This window comes from Coenobita brevimanus, chromosome 43 (genome assembly GCF_032717465.1).
Source record: "Coenobita brevimanus isolate Jiangsu-jjx chromosome 43, ASM3271746v2, whole genome shotgun sequence".
In the NCBI taxonomy this organism is placed as follows: domain Eukaryota; kingdom Metazoa; phylum Arthropoda; class Malacostraca; order Decapoda; family Coenobitidae; genus Coenobita; species Coenobita brevimanus.
This window is the reverse complement of record NC_136996.1, coordinates 31057704-31076875: the sequence shown is the minus strand read 5'-3', so window position 1 is coordinate 31076875 and position 19172 is coordinate 31057704.

Genomic DNA, 19172 nt, shown 5'->3' with positions numbered 1-19172 from the left:
ATGGTTATGACAGGATATTTTATTGTGTGTTTGTGACTCGCAGCCCTATGCAGAATTTGATCAATTAAAAGTTAATTGAAGATCTTTTTTGGTAATTTCTTGCCATTATATCAAAGCACAGTGTGTATCAAAGGTAGAAGCTTATATACAGTATTAGCTTGTGATATAAAGGCCAGAATTGATGGTAGGGTGTCATGCAGTACATCATTGTATTTCACTCTTGAGATGAATGCTTGACAGGTTTTGGAAACATACTGTACTTAGGCATGTCTTTGAGTCTTTATAGAATGGTTCATAGTCTGGATGTGGTTCATTAAGAGATGTGTCTCAAAACAGTTATGCATTAATGATATTATTATTAATGATAGTTTTTCATAATGTCTCCATTCTTGTTCAAAATATTACCTGGAAATCTTGGTATACTGATTGTATGTTACCTGATGGCCATGTTATAATTTATTTTCTTTTATTTTTTTAAGGATTTTGAGAAGTAAGAATTAAAAGAGTTTGTGTTCATCTTACCAGGCTCATGTTGGCAGTTGGCTGTGGTTTGTTTTATGGGTTTGTGTGTTGATATGAGAACTAAGAAGCTTCTCTTCATCTGATTCCTCAGAAAGTTGTGATTTTGAGAAATATGCTCATCTGAGGAGTAGAGTTTGGTTTCTACTACCTTGGGATCATTTCGTGATGAGAGAACGTGATTTGAAATTATATATTCATATGCAGAACAGAGTTTGTTTCATAGAAGTATGTGTATTTGATGAGAAGGTGATTTTGCAATAGTTCTTTTTGTATCGAAGTTTGTGTAATATGCATACACCTGAAGACTGGAGATGTGTGATTTATTGGATTTTCGCACTTCTTTTGTAAAGAACAGGATGTGATTTGATGTATATTATGTTCTTTGTTGAACAGAAAATTTGTTTTTGAAGAAGTGTGTTCATCTTGGAGTGAGGGAAGTGTGAGTTGTAGGAGTTGATGATTTGGTGAGTGAGGGATGTCATTTACTTGATATGTTCATTTATCAACTGGATAATGTGATTTGGAAGGAGTTTGTATTAATGTAAGAAATAGTAGCCTGGTGGTCTAGTAGTTTAAGGTGTTCCATGTAGATGTGGCCCATGAAGGTTGAAATCTGAGAGTTGGTTGGGGCCTATTGCTCACTTATTGCTATCCATGTGTAAGTGGTTGGTTACTCACCTTGATTGTTAGGATTGAGTAGCCTAACCCAGGACCTTACACCCCTGATAGGGCAATAAATGATAAAGAATAAAGTCAAACATACAATGTACAGTATGATGATCAGTCTCATTTGTGCCAATATGAATGAAGTCAGGAAATTGCTTGTGATTTTTGAGTCAGGCACTGGCTTTTTAACTTATTATTTAAGCTACACTTTTTCGCTGAGTTAAAGTTGCTTGATGTTCTGAGTGGTAAATAGAAGTGTTCAAGATCCTTACCAGTACTTTTACCCCATTGCATCGATGACATCTTTCAAGCTTTATACTTGCACTAGACATTCATCCTACAGAAATTTTCTTTCCTAGCGAGACATGAATTCACCCAGCCAAACAACACAGGAGCTCTCACCAGTCTCTACCTCAGTGCTAACATAAAATACAACTTTCAGACAATCCATTATTTTGTTTCATTTCGTTTTATTCATAAAGACACCAGCATGCATACATGTGTTGGCCTTCATCATCTGATGGCAGCTGTCCAGGCTGCTCAGTCTTTAGCAGCGTCTCTCTTCAGTTCCTTATCCCTAAGGTCGCACAGTGTGACCACATCCCAGGTCTTTGCTTCTTGCAACCTTACCTTCACCATTCACACATCACCCTCAGCACCTAGTTGTCAACTTCCATCCATCTGCACTCATATGTAAGCCTTCATACCCTCCACGTGCCCAAACTTCGTTTTAATGCAGCCAGCCCTTTCGTACCACAAGTGTCAACTCATGCCCCTTCACAGTCACTCTCACAGCACAGACAGTATTTCAACAGAACCCCAGCAATAGATCTCTGGGAGCACCTGGCTGATGTGGCTGGTTTTGAGCAGTTCTTCAGGCTGATGTCCAAATGAGCCTGGAGCCTTGCAACATAAACATATTGATTCTTGCTGAAACCAGATGATTTTACTTTGCAGAAAAAACTGTGTAGACTGGAGAAGGTCAGATGTGGTCTTCATTATCCCCCTCACTGAAAGAGGTCTGCAATCAGATGAATAAAATTGTTTGGAGATGGCAAGAATAAATCTCCCAAAGATGTCATCGTACTGATTTTTTGTTTATTTATTTATTTTTTAAAGTTTATTTTTAATGGATAATTTCTTAGCTCGTGTCAGGTGTGTTTCGTTGCTTCCTTGCTGTTTAGTTGTACTTAATTTTTTTAATGCTGTGGGGAATTATGACCAACATTATTTGAACTTTTAGAATAGCTCTCCATTTTTTAGTATCATATTATGAACAGGAGAATGTTGCTCAAATTAATAATGATGTTAACACATAGTGGTTTTCCATATGGTGTTCATGTGTGGATATATACATATATATACTATATATCGCTTGAGGCTTCCGATGAAGTGCTTCCTTAATAATGTGTTCCCTATTACTGGTTTAATTTTAAATGATGTGTTGTTATCTAGTCCTCATGGATCATTGATAAGCCATATCATCTATATTATTCTATTTTATGAACTTTCAATACCTGTAGCAACCCATTGTTAATAATATAAGATCCTTTTGAATTCACCCACCTCGTATCATAGGTTGATTAAGATACGGTATTTAGCTACTGATAGATTGGTTTTGGTGTAGTGCCACAGAAGCAGAGTGAAAAGAAAGAATATGGTGAATGGGGTATTATTTAATCAGATTACTGCATAATGAATTAATAATTGCTGTAAGGCTGCAGTCAGCTCATATGCAGGTCACAAAAAATTGTAAATAGATAAAGTAAATATTATATTTAATATGATACCATTTGCAAAGCCTGCAGTCATGTACCGCATTCATTAGTAATAGATCAGTAACAGAAATGTTCTTACATTCCTTGGAAAATTCAGTTGTTGAAGTTGGGAGTAGTTGTCAGTGAGAAAGTTGTGTTCCTTTGGCCCTACAGATCAGGTGACCCTCAGGACCTGTAATATGGCCTGAACATGTATGCCAGAACTGCCTGCCCATGTCAGATGTTTTCAAGCTACCTGCTGTAGTACATATGTAGTAGTGTCGTTAGTTTGCAGTAGCAAAGATGGTCTTCTTTTGGAGACAGTAATGTACATGAGAGGTACCCTTTTTTTTTTTTTTTTTTTTTTTTTCCCAGCCTTCCTCTCTCTTGTTCATGGTTTTTGCCAAATCATTATACCAGAAATGAGCACACTAGTAGCAGGTTGTTAGCCTCACTGAAAACAGAAGTCTTAGTTAGTAGTGATACAAAGTAACTTTAGGAATGATGCATTTTTAAGTGACTACATCAACTCATCTTTTTGGAAACATTTCCTTTTTTTGGAGGGAAGGGGGGCAGTTTAGGTAATATCTTCATGTTCCTATGTGTTCCTGAATGGTGATGGTATCCTATGTCACTCAGGTTGGCTTGACTTTAAACAGTGTGTACTGTATTGTCACATAAGGTTATCAGAGTGTCTTAATTTCATGGTGCTGTTAAATATTCAGATGGGAGAATTTGACCGTCATATGGAAATGCTGTGCATTCAGAAGGTGAACAATTATTCCCTATGTGGTTATATTTCTAAGAAAATGGAGTGGACATATGGTGGTCTAGTAGGCTTAGTCACTCCATCTGGATGTGGCCCATGAAGGTTTAAATCCAAGGAATGGTAAATTGTTGTTCAGCAGCAAGCAGTTGCTCACTCTTGCCTTAAATGGATGAACTTATCTAGCCCCAGCTACTTGCATTCCTGATAGAGCAGTAAAGGATTATGTGATGGACGGCCATATCAGACCTTGCAGAATATTCCTAGATTAAGTTGGTGCTACATATAAACAAAACATTCAGGCAGTAACACTATTTCTGTATCAACCTGTGTGAGCATACTGTAGGATGGAACATTCTCAACATACGATGTTTCCTATTGATTACACTTTTGCACCTGTTCAAAAAGACAGTAACATGATTTCTGTCTTAACCTGGTTGCAAATACTGTTGAATGGAATGTGATCAGCTGGAAAAGAGGAGGTTTCCTATATGAATATAGATTTTTACGCTCGGAAAAAGGCAGTGACAATTTATCTAAGCCAGAATGACAATACTGTAGGGTGGCATATGATCAGCTAGAAAAGATTGAGTTTCCTATAGGAATGTAGATTTAAATCTGTACAGAACATACATGGCCAGAGTGTAGAGTTCTGTTTATGCCTTTAAATGCCATCTGCATCTCTGCCGCCGTTACTAACACTCGCTTGTAAATTAACCTCTTCAGTTTGGTGGCATACTTTTTCATGGTAATGCTAGATAATTAATTTAACTTAAGGGCGAGTGTCTGGCACTGAAGGGGTTCGTGGAAGCTATATTTAACCTCGGAAGGCAGTGAAGGGGTTAACCTGTTCCTAGCCAGAGCCTTGGTCGGCTTTTTGGCCCCCCAGTGCCAGGGGTTTGGGAGGCTGTGTGGCCCCCAGTGCCAGCCTTTTTTTTTTTTTTTTTTTTTTTTTTTTTTTTTTTTTTAAGAATAGACCTGAAAAGTAGTTAATATATGCCTAGAGATAGTAAAAGTGCTCACTTCTGCTGTTTCCTCCAGAAAACAGGTGTTTTGGTCCAGCATGCCCAGATTTGCATCAGATGGCTACTTTACCATCAGCAGCTGATGTGGATAGGTAGTCCATTTTGGTGTGGAATAGGTGGATGCATTGAGTACTTGTAGTCTGGAAAGGCAACCTAGTTTATATAATGCGGCCACAGTCAAAACTATAATGATGTGAATTTGGGGTTCCGTGCCAATTGTCATCATCATCCAGTCCTATGCCACCCCATGAGGAGCGTAGGAGCCCGGGGCTAGGCAGGTTGATCCTGACATTAAAGGTGAATGTGACCAGCCTCACTCATTTCTGAGTGGCATTACATGAGCAATAAACCCCAACCATCCCTTGGATATAAACCTGCACTGGCTCAATCCGATTGTCTATCTATCTGTCTATCTATTGCCAGACGCCAAGACGCCTCAATCCCGTTTGGGGTGGCCACAAACAAATCGCCTCCAAGTCGCCCTGTCCCCCGCCATTTCACTGCCCTGCTCCCAACTCACACCCCCCTCTCTCATATACCTCTCCACCCCATCCCTCCATCTCATCCTCGGCCTCCCCCTCCCTCTTCCCCCCTCCACCTCACTCACATACACTCTCTTTGTCAGTCTTTCACCCTCCATCCTCTCCACATGGCCAAACCACCTCAGTGTGTTCCTCATAACGCTTCCTATCACATCCACATCCATACCACAACGCTCCTCTTAAATAACTCATTTCCATTGCTCTCACTCTTGACTTGTGTCCGATTGGAGAGCCATAATTACTCACTAAACCACCAGGTGCCATAATTTGTTTATATGGTTACCACCCAGCATAGTACAGTAGGTAGTAGGTACGCACAGTACGCGAGTTTATGGGCAGCTGGGGAGGTCACTTACTAGGACTTTGTGTACTGTGAATACATAAACTTATGGGAAAAATTACACATGGGCAGCACCCCTCTTCATTGGTAACCCTTGAGACTCCTTTCAGACCTAAGTATTGTTCTCTACAGGGAAACTGTCTAAGACATATTACCTAAGATAATGTAAACCAACAAGATTATGGCTTTACTAAATCAACAAGGATATGGCTTAACTGCACCAACAAGAATATGGCTGCTCACTTTAACCCAAGAGGACAACAGGCTTGATGGACGTAAGAAGGGGATCCGAGGCAGAGTGAGGCACCTAGCATGCACCTCCTGCGCCACCCACCACACCACCTTCCTCACCACTCTCGTCACCAACACTTTTGACACATTCACTAGCTAATGCACTCACTTCGTTCATAAACCCTTCAAAGTCTATTTCTGATACCTCAGACATCACATCATCCTCTTGATCCTACTAGGAAATAACTCTTCTGATGTTGAAGGGAGTGATTCCTCACTTTCTTTTGGTTGCAGATAATGGGTGATGAGGGTTTGCTTCCTTTTGTTGACCTCCTGGGTGTGCCTGTCTGTGTAGTAGTGGAAGGTTCTGTCCAGTGAAGTCATCACTTCCTTCACTCGCAACTGAGTGTTTGGTGTCTTTGAATTTTTCGCTGAATTTATCTAGGGCACACAGTACCCGGCTGATCTCCATCATTGACAAATCTCCACTCTCCATCACTGGTGGTGCTAGCTGTTCTGCTGCGGTCTCCTGCTCTCAGCCCCGGATTTGGGCCACTCTTCGCTGCTGTCTTGCCTATTACGAGTTCAAATTTGCATACTATTAAAAAATACACTAAAATTCGGTAAAAAATAGGTCCTCACGAACAATGAGATTTACGCACTGTGAGCTCGCGTACTATGCGTACCTACTGTATATGGTTTCCTGGTGTACAGGAAACCAATTGGCTTTTCACCCTGTGTAGAGTCACACATACAGTAGGCAGAAGGAAGAGGAAAGAAAGATTGGCGAGGGAGCGTAAAGTCGTCCATAGGCAGAAGAAAGAGGAAAGAATGAAGGAAAGAAAGACAGAAGTGGAAGGAAGGAAGAGAGGAAAGGGCAGACACCCAAAGCAGCACTACATTGAGTGAGTGGATGGTGAGGTTCTGTGCTAATTTTACGTAATTTCCACGTTAATTTTTTTTTATGTTGGTATAAGGCACTATAAACACACATGCTTCATGCAGTCACTTTAGTTGCAGTAAATCACAAATTTCATTTGTTATTTTCCCTACATTACTTGATTTCATGGTTTACACACCATCCACTCACTTGATGTAGTGCTACTTTGAGTGTCTGCCCTTTCCTCTCCTTGCATCCTCTTCTGTCTTTCTTTCCTTCATTCTTTCCTCTTCCTTCAGCCTATAGGTGACTCTACACTGAGTGACAAGCCAAATGGTTTCCTGTACTCCAGGAAACCATTTAGTACGCTGGGTGGTAACCATATAACCAGATTATGGCGCCTAGTGGTTTAGCAGGTAGTTTAGGCGCTCCAATTGGATTGAGCCCATGTAGGATTATGTCCAAGAGGTGGGGTAGGTTTATTGCAATGTAATACCACACAGGGATGAGTAAGGCTGGTCACTCTCATCTCTGATGTCAGGACCAACTAACCTAGCCCTGGGCTCCAATGCTCCATGGGGTAACATAAGATTGTTTGGTGGATGGATGGACTTCTTTTTGCTTACATTTACTTATACTGTATTACATTCATTATATACACTGTTTGTGCATCTCTGTCATTTGGTTCATCACTAGGAAATTTTCCAACTTCGACTAGAAGTCAGGAGTAAGCACAATATCCTTGGCTGCGCGGCATGACCCAGATTTCCGTCAGATGGCTACTTTCAGATACCGTTAGCAGCTGATGTGGATATGTAGTCCATTTTGGTGTAGAGTGGGTAGATGCATGGAGTACTTGTAGTATGGAAATGCAACGTGGTATACATAATGCAGCCACAGTCGAAACTATGATGATGGGAAGTTGGGGTTCCAAGCAAGTTTTACGCATTTTTCTCTTTTTACTTTTCCCCCCTTAGGCTGCCGCGGGCTCTGAGCTATGTCATGCCCATTCACCTCATGTTTGTTTATAGTTAGACACAAAAAATAAAAGAAAAAGCACATGGATCAGAAGTCAACACCTTTCTTCTTACCGATGAGCGTGTTTGTGAAGAGGTAGAGTTTTTTACGACGTCGTGGGAAGAGGTTGAAGAGAGGTAATTTTTGGCTGTTTTTTCGGGTCGCTCTGAGTCCTTGGCCGCCTCATCACTCACCCTGCACGGTCGCCACCAGCCTCCCACCCAATTCTTGGTTGCGCCGGCTCACTTTACTCACCAATTATGTACACTTTCCTTTCCATGGTTATTTCACTTGTTACTTCAAAATCATGACTTTACACAAATATATAGAAAAATATTACTGGTATCTGATCATATACCATGAAAAATAACGTAATAGTGAATTTTGCTAAACTTACGTAAATAATACTAAACTCAACATGATAATTATATTTTCTTTCATTTTCTTTGTTATTTCACCTAGCACTTCAAAAACATAACTTTTCAGTCATAGTTGAATAACATTATGTGATCATATACCGTGAAAAATAACATAATAGTGAATATTGCTAAACTTAACATAGGTAATACAAAACTCAACATGATAATTATATTTTCTTTCATTTTCTTGGTATTTCACTTGGCACTTCAAAATCATAACTTTTCAGTCGTAATTGAATGATATTATGTGATCATAAACCGTGAAAAACAATGTAATAGTGAATGATGCTGAATTTAGGTACATCATACTGAACTGGACTTGATATTTATGTAGCTTACACCAGTAACTTTCATTTTATGTATTTTCTAGGCACTTACACGTACTTATTTTACACCAGCAGTGCCCAGTGATGCTGGGTGACTCAGAAAACCACTGTGTGGCAACTCTGTGCTTGGGAGGGCTGATATATACTGCATTCCTGCCGAAATCAAAGGCACAGAATGTGAAATCAAGGAGCGCCTTCTGAGAGGTCTGTAGCAGGCTATCGATAGGTCTGCCTCAGAGGCTCTTAGCAGCCAAGGGGTTAAAGGTGTAAGGCATGGGAGGGGAGGAGGGGGTGGCCATTGTCCCATTTTCTGTCACACTAAGGGCAGACTGGAATAATTTTGTCCATATGTGTACAAGCTCAGTATTTTGGGCCGCTATGAGTTAGTCTGTCTAATACGGACTCGACATTTTGGGCCACTGTAGATTTGTCCGTATACATACGAACACAGCATGGAAGGGGTTAATGGAAGTTGTACAGTATATGATCTCTCAGTTCGTAAAGTCTCTCATGAGGTGGATAATTGTGTGGTGGTTGGAAGAATAGCATGAAAAATACAGTATGTCATCGGTGAAGGGATTGAATAACAAAGAGTCTTTGTAAGCTAGCTTCTCCTCAGATAGGGTATTCAGGGTTCTGCTAGCCCATTGAGACCAGGGGTGTCGTGCAATTGTTTCTTCTCATCTGAAGATCTTATTCAGTTAAGGATTGACTTCTTGAGCTGGAGTGGTTAGATGTAGCCTGGATAAACCCATGTGAGACTTTTTCTAAACTGAATGTTATTTTCTGGTATTAGCACGAGTAAACTAAAAAGGACATCACCCTCATTTAAAAGGTAAAAGCCTGTTTAAGTTTGGTCTTCAGCTGGTGTTATTGGATCAAAAGTCAGAGAAAGGCTAGCATATATGTGGGTGTCTCCCTCAGGCAAGATACAGTACCAAGTCATAGTTTCTGCTCACTTTGTATCTCTGCTGCAGGCTGTAGGGGAGTTATTATGAGTGTTTGACAGCGAACGAAACTTGTTCCACATATTTTTGGTAACTGAACAGTTAATGATATTTTAGCAAATTCACGTACTTTTATTATTTTACCTGTTGTAAGATTTCAGTAGGATTGTCACATTTTCAAGATGATTTGAATTGATGCCTTTTAAACATCAGATTATTTTTAGGCCATGTCTCTTCATTGATAATGTGACCAGTTTCGTTTAACCATCCTGAGCTAATCCTTCATGCCAGCCCTATGAGAACCCCGTTATTTATGGCTCAGCGTTCTGGGAAAATAAATAAAATAATAGTCTAGACAGCACAAGTAACAGGTGTCATAGTAAACCATTCCTTATGCAGTTTAGCCAAATTTTGAACTGCCTTCATAACACAAGGTTGTAGGAATTTGGGGTGAAGTCATATTTACAGTTTGCCTCCAGTCCACACAGTCATACACTAAGTGGATTTGGAGATTTTAAAAAACCTTTTCCCTTGTGATTTATTTGCCCTTTGCGTCTCAAATTCCTCAGGTATATTATTGATGCAATCTGCGTTGGTTTTACAACAACATAAATAATATGCCAGTGAAAGTTAGGGTGTAAATGGAAAATCCATTGCTAAGGAAGAGGTGTTATGAAGCTTCCAGTGCCAGTAGAATTTGCCCACGGAAGTGGTTAAGGAATGAGCAGAATTAGGCTTACTAGAATATGTGTTATAATTCATGGAAAACAATATATTCATGCAGGTGGATGGCCATTTGTGCTATTAATTATTTCTGAGAATGAAATATCAGTCTAAGAATTGTTTGTGTTCAGATTGCTAGTAATGTCATACCCATATAAATTATATCATTGGTAGCTATATTGTTTTTTTGAGAACAGTTTATTGAAGATGGGCAAATTTGTTTTGAGGGTAGTTGGTGGTCTAGTGTTCAAAATGTTTGATTTGAGTGCTAGCTTTCCATAGGTTCAATCCCCTGGAGGTGACTGAAGACCCTTTTCATCATATAATGCGACCTAGGGAAGTTGGTTGGTCTCCTATCCTTAAATGTACTGGACCATAGTAGTGAAGTTTTAGGCCCTTGCATCTCAAAGGAAGTAAAATGGGATTGGCTACTTTCTCTTTAAGACTGATAAGTTGTCTTGTGCTGGAAAACACATAGATGGTAGGCAAGTGTTTGAAGTTGGTTAGTTTGTGTATGGAGACAGACATGTATCTTCAGCCAGTAACCAGACAAAATGTAGGTCTGCTCTCCGTCGTATCCCATCACTAATTGAAGGGAATCATAACCAGGGTATCTAACTAAATGCAGACCTGTTGTTGCCGACTTGAAACCTTTTGAGACTGCATGAGTTACTGCCATCTCAACTGTTCCTTGTGCAGCCTTGTGGGAAAGGAAAAAAAAAAAAAGAATGAATAACAAGTCTTCTTTCAGTGTGAAACCCACCACTGGTGTTAGAGGTTGAGGAGAAACTAGCTCAAGAGTGTACCAATATGTTGCTTTGGACTTTGAAATTCCATCATATTATTAAAAAGATTACTTTAGGGTTGATATATGAGGTGTCTAATAGTACAAGGGTGTATCACCCATAATCAAATAATGGTAGTTTTGCCCTTATACTACTGGGCATCATTTATATAGCCAAACAGTTAATTGTTGTGACCTCTGTCATATATAAAAGTTTATTTGGGCGTATTCCTGTATTGTAGAGACAAAGAAAAATGTGTAATGTTTCCATGACAGTGTTGTGCATTATGTTATGTAACTGTCAGCTATGTTAATGTTTCCAGCTTTGCAGTGTTGTATTGCCAAAATGTTACTAACCTCCTAAATCTAGGGGACATCCTTTGAAGTATATTCTTTCTGCTACCTGACAGTTTTATTCAGCTTAGGAAAGATATCTCATAAAGAGGTTTAAGAATGTTGTGTCATATCCCTCAAGTTTGAAAAATAAGATGTAAACCGAGTAAGATTATCAGGAGACGGCAAGAATATTATGAAGATTTCCCAGGGTTCAGTTGGTTAAAACATATTTTCCTGATTTACAACAAAACAAGAGCAATGTTTCCCAGAAGCTGTTGTTTTCAGTATAAAACTTACCTGGTAGATTAGTTATGGTGAGTGTTATCCCTTCATTATTTATGTTTTATACCATTTAGAAAAGTCTGTTAAATAGTTTTGTAGATCATGTATTATGCAGTAGAGCTTGTGGTATTCCCACCTTAACCATCCCTTAGTCTCAGCTGTTTTCATGTACAGTACTACATAAACAGACATCATCATGCATCCACTTAAGTGATCCCCATTTTGAGGTTGGCTGTGGCACAGCTGATGTTTTCTGTGGACCAGAAAGTAAACAGTTTGCCAAAATCAACTAATTACTTTCCCACAGCTTTTGGAAGCTGTTGAGAAAAAAATAAATAAATAAGATGGTTAATAAGATTTGTAAAGCTATTTGAGTCATAGCTTAGACTTTGACTGTGTTGCCCATATCCTGTATTGCACGATATATTTCCTTCATTTGATAAACCAGGACAACAAAAACTTGTAAAACAGCATATTTACAGAAATTTATCTTGCTTTTGTAGATAAAAGGTACGTAGATATTGTTCTAGAATGTATAGGAACTGTGATCTGAAATTTATATTTTATTGACAAAAAAACAGGAACACCACCAAATTTGAGAATTGGAACATGTATTACTGTAGTCATTTGTTCTTTAAGTGAAATATGCTGCACCACGTGCCTAAGTGCCATGGATGATTAAGGTCTCGAGTTGGAGGATAGTATGTGTTAATCTGCCACAGTTTGGATCCAAGAGGCATCTTAAAGCTTTTCTGTTGTCTAAATTTTTTTAGGGATGTACAATGATTTCTGTGACTTTAGTTGTCTCTGCTGTTGTAGCTTGACCTTGGGGCCCTCATTATCATTGGGCTCTCTTGCATCCCCAAGGTGACAATAAAGGATTGGTGGTTACTGTTTAATAATGAGTACTTGTTGCCAGTTTCAGCTTAAACCTTGGTATTCATTTACAGGTACCTCTGTTATGGCAACATGATTTAGTTGACGCTTATTATGTTAACTTTTTTTTTTTTCCTGGGTGGAATTACTGTACTCAACTGTCCACAACACTTAGTTTTCTACAGGGCTGTAGGGACAGGTTTTTGAGGCTAAAAAAGACTTTACTGCAGTTGTAATATGCCATCATGCAGGATGGATAAAGGACATTCCAAGATAACTGAGCTGTGCTACTAGTGATATACGGTAACTATTTGCTATGGTGTGATATTGTGTGCCATACATACATACAGTGACAACATTCCTCTGTGTGATAATTTGTTGTGCCTTTATATTCCTAACAGTGAGAATATTATATACATATACTGTCTTAACCCACTGAGTGTGGGCTTTTTGCTTCTTTACTCTATTCCTGCCATTACCAGGCAATTTCCTTTAATTTATGAGAGGCATCGTGTATTGAATGTAGTTATTAATACCATGTCTAACACCTCCAGCCCCAAAAGTCTGGCAAGAATAGAATGAAGAAGACATCCCAAGACTGAATGGGTTAATAGTAAGAAAAACATTGCTGTATTGTACCTTTCCAATCTTGTATATGTCCACATTCATTGTACTTAAACAGTAGTAGATATTGGTATGTACTTAGGTACAGTAAGTCCTTGTTATAAGCAGAGTTTTTGATGTTCTGTTTTTGCCATTCAGTCTACATTAAATTACCAGACAATTACAGTTTTAAAGTTCCATTGCCCAGTTTCTGTGTAGAAAGTTGTTAGATATTCTGCATCATATCTTTCACTTATAATGAGGACGCCCTGTATTTCCTACATTCATTGTGGCTTTGGATATTGGTCATCTGAAAGGGTTATCATTGTTAAAGTTGGCAGAATTTTACAGATGTTTTAATTTTCATTGTGCATGCCACATAACTGTTTTGATGGAGTTGTTGTGTGTGTGTCAGGTTGTTCATAGTAACCCCCTTGTGTTTGACCTCATATTTAAGCCTGTGGATTCTAAGAAATGAGCTCAGATGACAGATTCATGGACAGTCCATTTTATTCCTTCAAATTCAATATGACCATGAATATATTTTCAAATTGTAAAATATTATTTCCATACATCCCTTAAAACATGAGTGATTCATCATTGATAATTTTCAAATGTGTGGACTACGGCTCATAATAGAATTGTGAACATGGATTAAACAGTAGCTGTATGACATGATGTGAGAGTAAGATTAGCTGTGATTTTTTTCTTTCTTTAACATGTCTCAATTTATTTTTTATACAGTATAGATATTGTGAAGTGAGCAACTGATGCATGTATGATGTTTGTTCCTTAGAGAATCACTGTAGTTTTGCAATGCTGTACAGAAATCACCAGTTACATTAACAATTCCCCTAAAATTAGAACGTACATGCGTCAGAAGATTAAAAAGTAAACAGTACAGGTAGAGGTTGAAGATAATGGAAATGAAAATGATTTAGTAGTATAGAGTGACCGTTGGCCAATATTTGTGTTGATCTGTGTACGGTAAAACCTCGATATAACGGACTTCTACGGTAAAACCTCGATATAACGGACTTCAATAGACCGGAATTCGTTTTTATCAGAATCGAGGAGCTACCAGACTAAATTCTTATGTATCAGAAAAAGTCCGATACAGCCAGAAGCAGTCCGGACTGCCTGACCACTTCAGCTATGTTCACCACAATAAGGTAAATAAAAAACATGTTTATCAGTGTGCAGTACAGTATTATTACAGTATATACAGTACATTATACCATTTGATTAATGTAGTGAAGTACAGCAGTGGTAGTCAAAACAGTTAAAAAACCGTTCATGCGATCCAGACTAATGTATGATATATAAGAAAAAGTCTGGGTTAGCAGGGGGAAGTCCAGAGGTCGCTTTTATGGGAATTTTGCATTTTTCGGAATGGCTTGGGCCCCAATTAGTCCGTTATAATGAGGTGATACTGTAATTTAATTCCTTTCTTTGATTCATCTGTACAGTATACTAAGCATTGTGAAATACTGGTAGTCACAAACTGTCTTTCCTAAGTGAACTTCATTGTCGTCCAAGGAAGTTTTTTCTTAAGCAATACCAAAATTGATTGTGTGGTATTTAAAAGTATCTTTGGTGCAGAAGTTTTACTGTTTGTGATATGGTCAGAATTGATTGTGCAGTGATTATTGTCATAACAGAAGTGTTTAAGGGAACCAGAATCTCTGTCGTACGCACAGCACTGGATTCATGTTCGTGCCATTGCACTGGAAGCTCAAGGTAGCTAGTGTGTGATGAAAAATTTAAAGGGTACCACAGTCATAGCTTAAAAAAGTTCAGGATGCAGGATACTAACCCTATTTGTGTATATATATATATATATATATATATATATATATATATATATATATATATACACATACTTATATATACACGGTCTGATTTATTTACACTCACCTTTGCCTTTAATGACTGAAATATATACAGGCACACTCCGGTTTAACGATGCAATTGGTTAAGTAAATACCCGTCACTAGGCTCGGTATCGTATCTCGGTATAGATTTAACATGCAAAGTACTGTATAGGGATGCGTTTTTAAGCTGTGGGTTTCCCCCCCAACCAAGTCCTCAACCCACCCAAATGAATAAAAAAAAAAAAGGTTTAAAGCCAATCTAAATGGCCTAACAGCTGTAATAGAAACTAACCTAAGCCTAAAACCAGTGCCTGTGTTGCTTGTACTCAGTCAAGGTCGCTGGAGAATGTGATCTAGGACTCGTATTCAAACTTGGTAGAGAAGAAGCAGCATCATTTTATACAATCCCACCATCAGATGGTCCCGGGAGAATTAAATAAACATCTGTTATGCATAATAATAATGTATGAATGACGTAGAATCGTCCAAAGTGCGAATTGTTATGACGGAGAAGCGTTGATATTTTGATGGGGAATTCTCTTGACAGGGAATGCGATCAGGATAGCCATTTCAACGGTCCCTCTTTATGTCGTTTTAGCTACTGTTCTGGGTGCTGAGCTCCTTTATTTTATTTTCCCTTATTTTCCAACATTTATTAAGAAATTCCTTTGTATTTTCAAAGTATTTTTCCTTGAACAGCCAGAATGTAAACACATGATTTATCGATGTCACAGTTTTCGTTAATGCATGCAACAGATACTCTCTTTAAGGTTTTCATAATTATCATTATTTATTTTAAATTATAGTATTGTTATGTATGCCATGGTAGGTCAGATGACAATTCAGTGGTCTGACACGAAATATTCTTTGTTGAGTGGCCTAGATGTCCGTACTGTTTTGTACCTCATGTGACATGCGAGAATCTATACCCCAAGATCTAAGTCTAAAAACAGTTTATGAATCAGCCTAAACACAGGTTGACGAATGAAGAAGTGAAGGAACGTTGTGGGGTAGATGTGGATGTGGTTGAAAAGATTAGGAGAAATACACTGAGGTGGTTTGGACATGTGGAGAGAATGGAGAATGAAAGACTGGCTAAGAGGGTGTATGTAGGTGAGGTGGAGGGAGGGAGAGGGAGGGGTAGACCGAGGATGAGGTGGAGGGATGGAGTTGAGAGGTATATGAGGGAGGGGGGGGTGAGTTGGGGGGAGGGGAGTCAAATGGTGGGTGACAGAGTGACTTGGAGGCGTTTTGTCTGCGGCCACCCTTTTGCGGGATTAGGGCGTCGGGCTATAGATAGATAGATAGACTAAACACATAATTTAAGTCAAAAATATCATTAGGATCAGGGAGGGGGAATAAAACCCCATCGCAAAACTGGGAGTAGGCCTGGGATAGGTGGGGTAGGGTGGTATTTCTATCCCCATCACTATTCCGGGGTATTGCATCTAGGAGTATCGTAAATTGGGGTTTGCCTGTAGTCTGTCCCAAAACCCCTTACACTGTTGTTGGGGTGAAACAGTATTGGAGGATGGATGTTACTATATATACTATTGTATAAGCTAACCAGATGTATTAGACATTTCCCTATACTTCCCTTGTGAATAATTATCCCTAGAAATACTAGACCTCCTACAGTCAGAACTGTGCTGTGGTGGAGTCCTGAATGCAGGCGTGCCCTCTGTCTGCCAGGACAAGCTTCCATTGTCGACGATCTACACTGGACCGTACCTGTAGTCTCTTACTACATATTTCATTGTGCATCTGCTGCCTTCTGCTGTACTGTCCATCAAGCCAAATGCAACAGTTGGATGTCCTTTGTTTCTAGCATTTCGGCGGACACTCCTGTTGCAGCACTTTGGTCTCGTATCCGTACAATCTCTGGTAAGCATATCTCGCCTTGGGCTCCTGTTCTTTCTTTAGATGATCATTCTGTAGCTGATACTTCCATGGTTGCTGAAGTTTTAGGGAGTTATTTTAGTCATGTAAGCACAGGGTCCCACCTTTTTGCAGATTTTCACTGTTGTAAATCTTTTTCTGAATCTCCCAATTTCTTTTGCTTTGTCTGCCGAGGAAGCTGTGAATGCACTTTTCTCTGGCTGTAAGTTGTCGTCCATGCTTCGGTCGTGTAAGGATTTCAGCGAGGATTGTGATGGTATTCATTATAGTATGTTGAAACAACTTTCTTCTGATGCCCCATCTTTACTATTAGCCCTTTACAATAGGATTTGGTCCGAATGTTTCTTTCCTCCTGCTTGGTGTGTGGCGATCATTCTCACATTTTTTAAACCTGGTAAAACTGGTCACCTTCCTCAAGACTATTATCCCATTGCTCTGACCATTTGTTTATGTAAACCTCTTCATCCTATGATCAATCGTTGACTTATGTGACACCATGAATCCCGTTGTCTTCTTTTCCCCTACAGGTCAGATATTGAAAAGCTTGTAACACTTTAGATCCTATCCTTTGTCTGGAGTATTTTATTTGTTCTGCTTTCCCTTTGCTGGTCTGTCACTCCCATATTTTTTTATTTGGAAAAGGGAGACGGTACTACATGGCAATATCATGTTCTGCGTTGCCTTCATTCCCTAGGTCTTCACGGTAACATTTGTGTTTTTCTTCAAATTTCCCTTCCCTCCACACCTTCCATGTCCACCTCGGTGCCCATCTCTACTGTGCCTTCCCCCAGCATGAAGGTGTTCCCCAGGGCTGCATCCTTGGTACTACCCTTTTTCTCATTGCTGTTAACTACTGTAATGTCTCTTCCTTGCCTTCCGCTGTTTCCACCTCTCTGTATGTCGATGAGTTTGCTATTTACGCTGCGGATTCAGATCTCCTTCATCTCCATTATCACCTTCAGTCTTCCGTTACAGCAGCCTCCATTTTGGCCACCACTCAAGGTTTTAGTTTTTCTGCCTTCAAGTCTTATGCAGTGTCGTTTACCCATTCTCGATGTATACCTCAGCCACCTCTTGACCTGTATGACACCCTTCTTCCTTATCAATCTTCTGCAGTCTTTCTTGGTCTTGTCTTTGACTCTTAGTTAAACTGGAATGAGCATGTTTCTTCCCATCATTCTTCCACTACGGGTGTCAAGTCTGTTCATCTGCCTCTGCCCTTACTCTTTCAAAACTTGATTCCCTTCATCATACTGGTCTTCGTTTAGCCATTGGTGCCTTTTGGTCAACCCCGGCTGCATCGAATTGGGCATCCCCTCCCCCCCTCCTCTCCTCTCCTCTCCTTGATCTCTCCGTACAGTTCAGTCTTATGCACGTCCGCTTCAGCTTCATTTTAATAAATTGCACCGACCTCTTCCCACTTTTTGCCGTTCGTTTCAGTCCGCCTGTCATCTCCTCCTTCCGTTCTTCCTCTGTGTCCCTAATCTTCTTCAGTCTATTGGTTTCACCTTTCCACCCATTCTTTCCCTTCGTCCTGTTTCCTTACCCCCGTGACTTCTACCTCCTCCAGTGGTCTGTTCTTTTCTCCCTTGTTCTTGCTGTCTTCTTTCTCCTGTCACTCTTTGCTCCCTTTATCTTGAACACATGTCTTCGCATTCTTCTGCTACTCCTATCTTTAGTGATGGTTCCAAATCTCTTCATGGTGTTGGTTTTGCTGTCGTTTCCCCTGATTTTTCTTTTTCCAGTTCCCTTCCTTCTGTTGCGGGTGTTCTCACAGTGGAAGTTTATGCTATTTTTTTTTTCCTCTGAAGTCTCTGTTTCATTCCTCTTCGACCTCTTTTGTTATCTTCTCAGAGTCTCACAGTGCGCTTTCTTCTCTACAGGCCCTTTCTTCTCATCCCCTTGTCACCCAGATTCAGGAGTGGCTCTTCCAGTTTTCTATGCAGAAGAAGTCAGTTCAATTTTGCTGGGTCCCTCGTCATGTTGGGCTTACCGGTAGTGAATGTGCAGACCTGCTGGCTCGTTCTGCTGCTTTGGCTCTCATGTCATCTCCTCGACCCATTCCTGCTCTTATTTTCTTATTCTCATTCACCTCTTCTGTGACCTCTGGCAAACTTCCTAGGACTCCCAGGTCACCAGCAAGCTTCATCTTGTTAAACCATCTGTTCTTCCTTGGTCTTTTTCCACTCACCCCAATCGCTGATGGGAGACTGTCCTTGCTCATCTTCGTTTGGGTCACACCTGCCTCACTCACGGTCACTTAATGAGTGATGACCTCCTGCCACCTTGTGCACAGTGTAACTGCCCCTTGTTATCCGGAACCTTTTTCTTGGCCGCCCATTCGTACTTCGTAACCG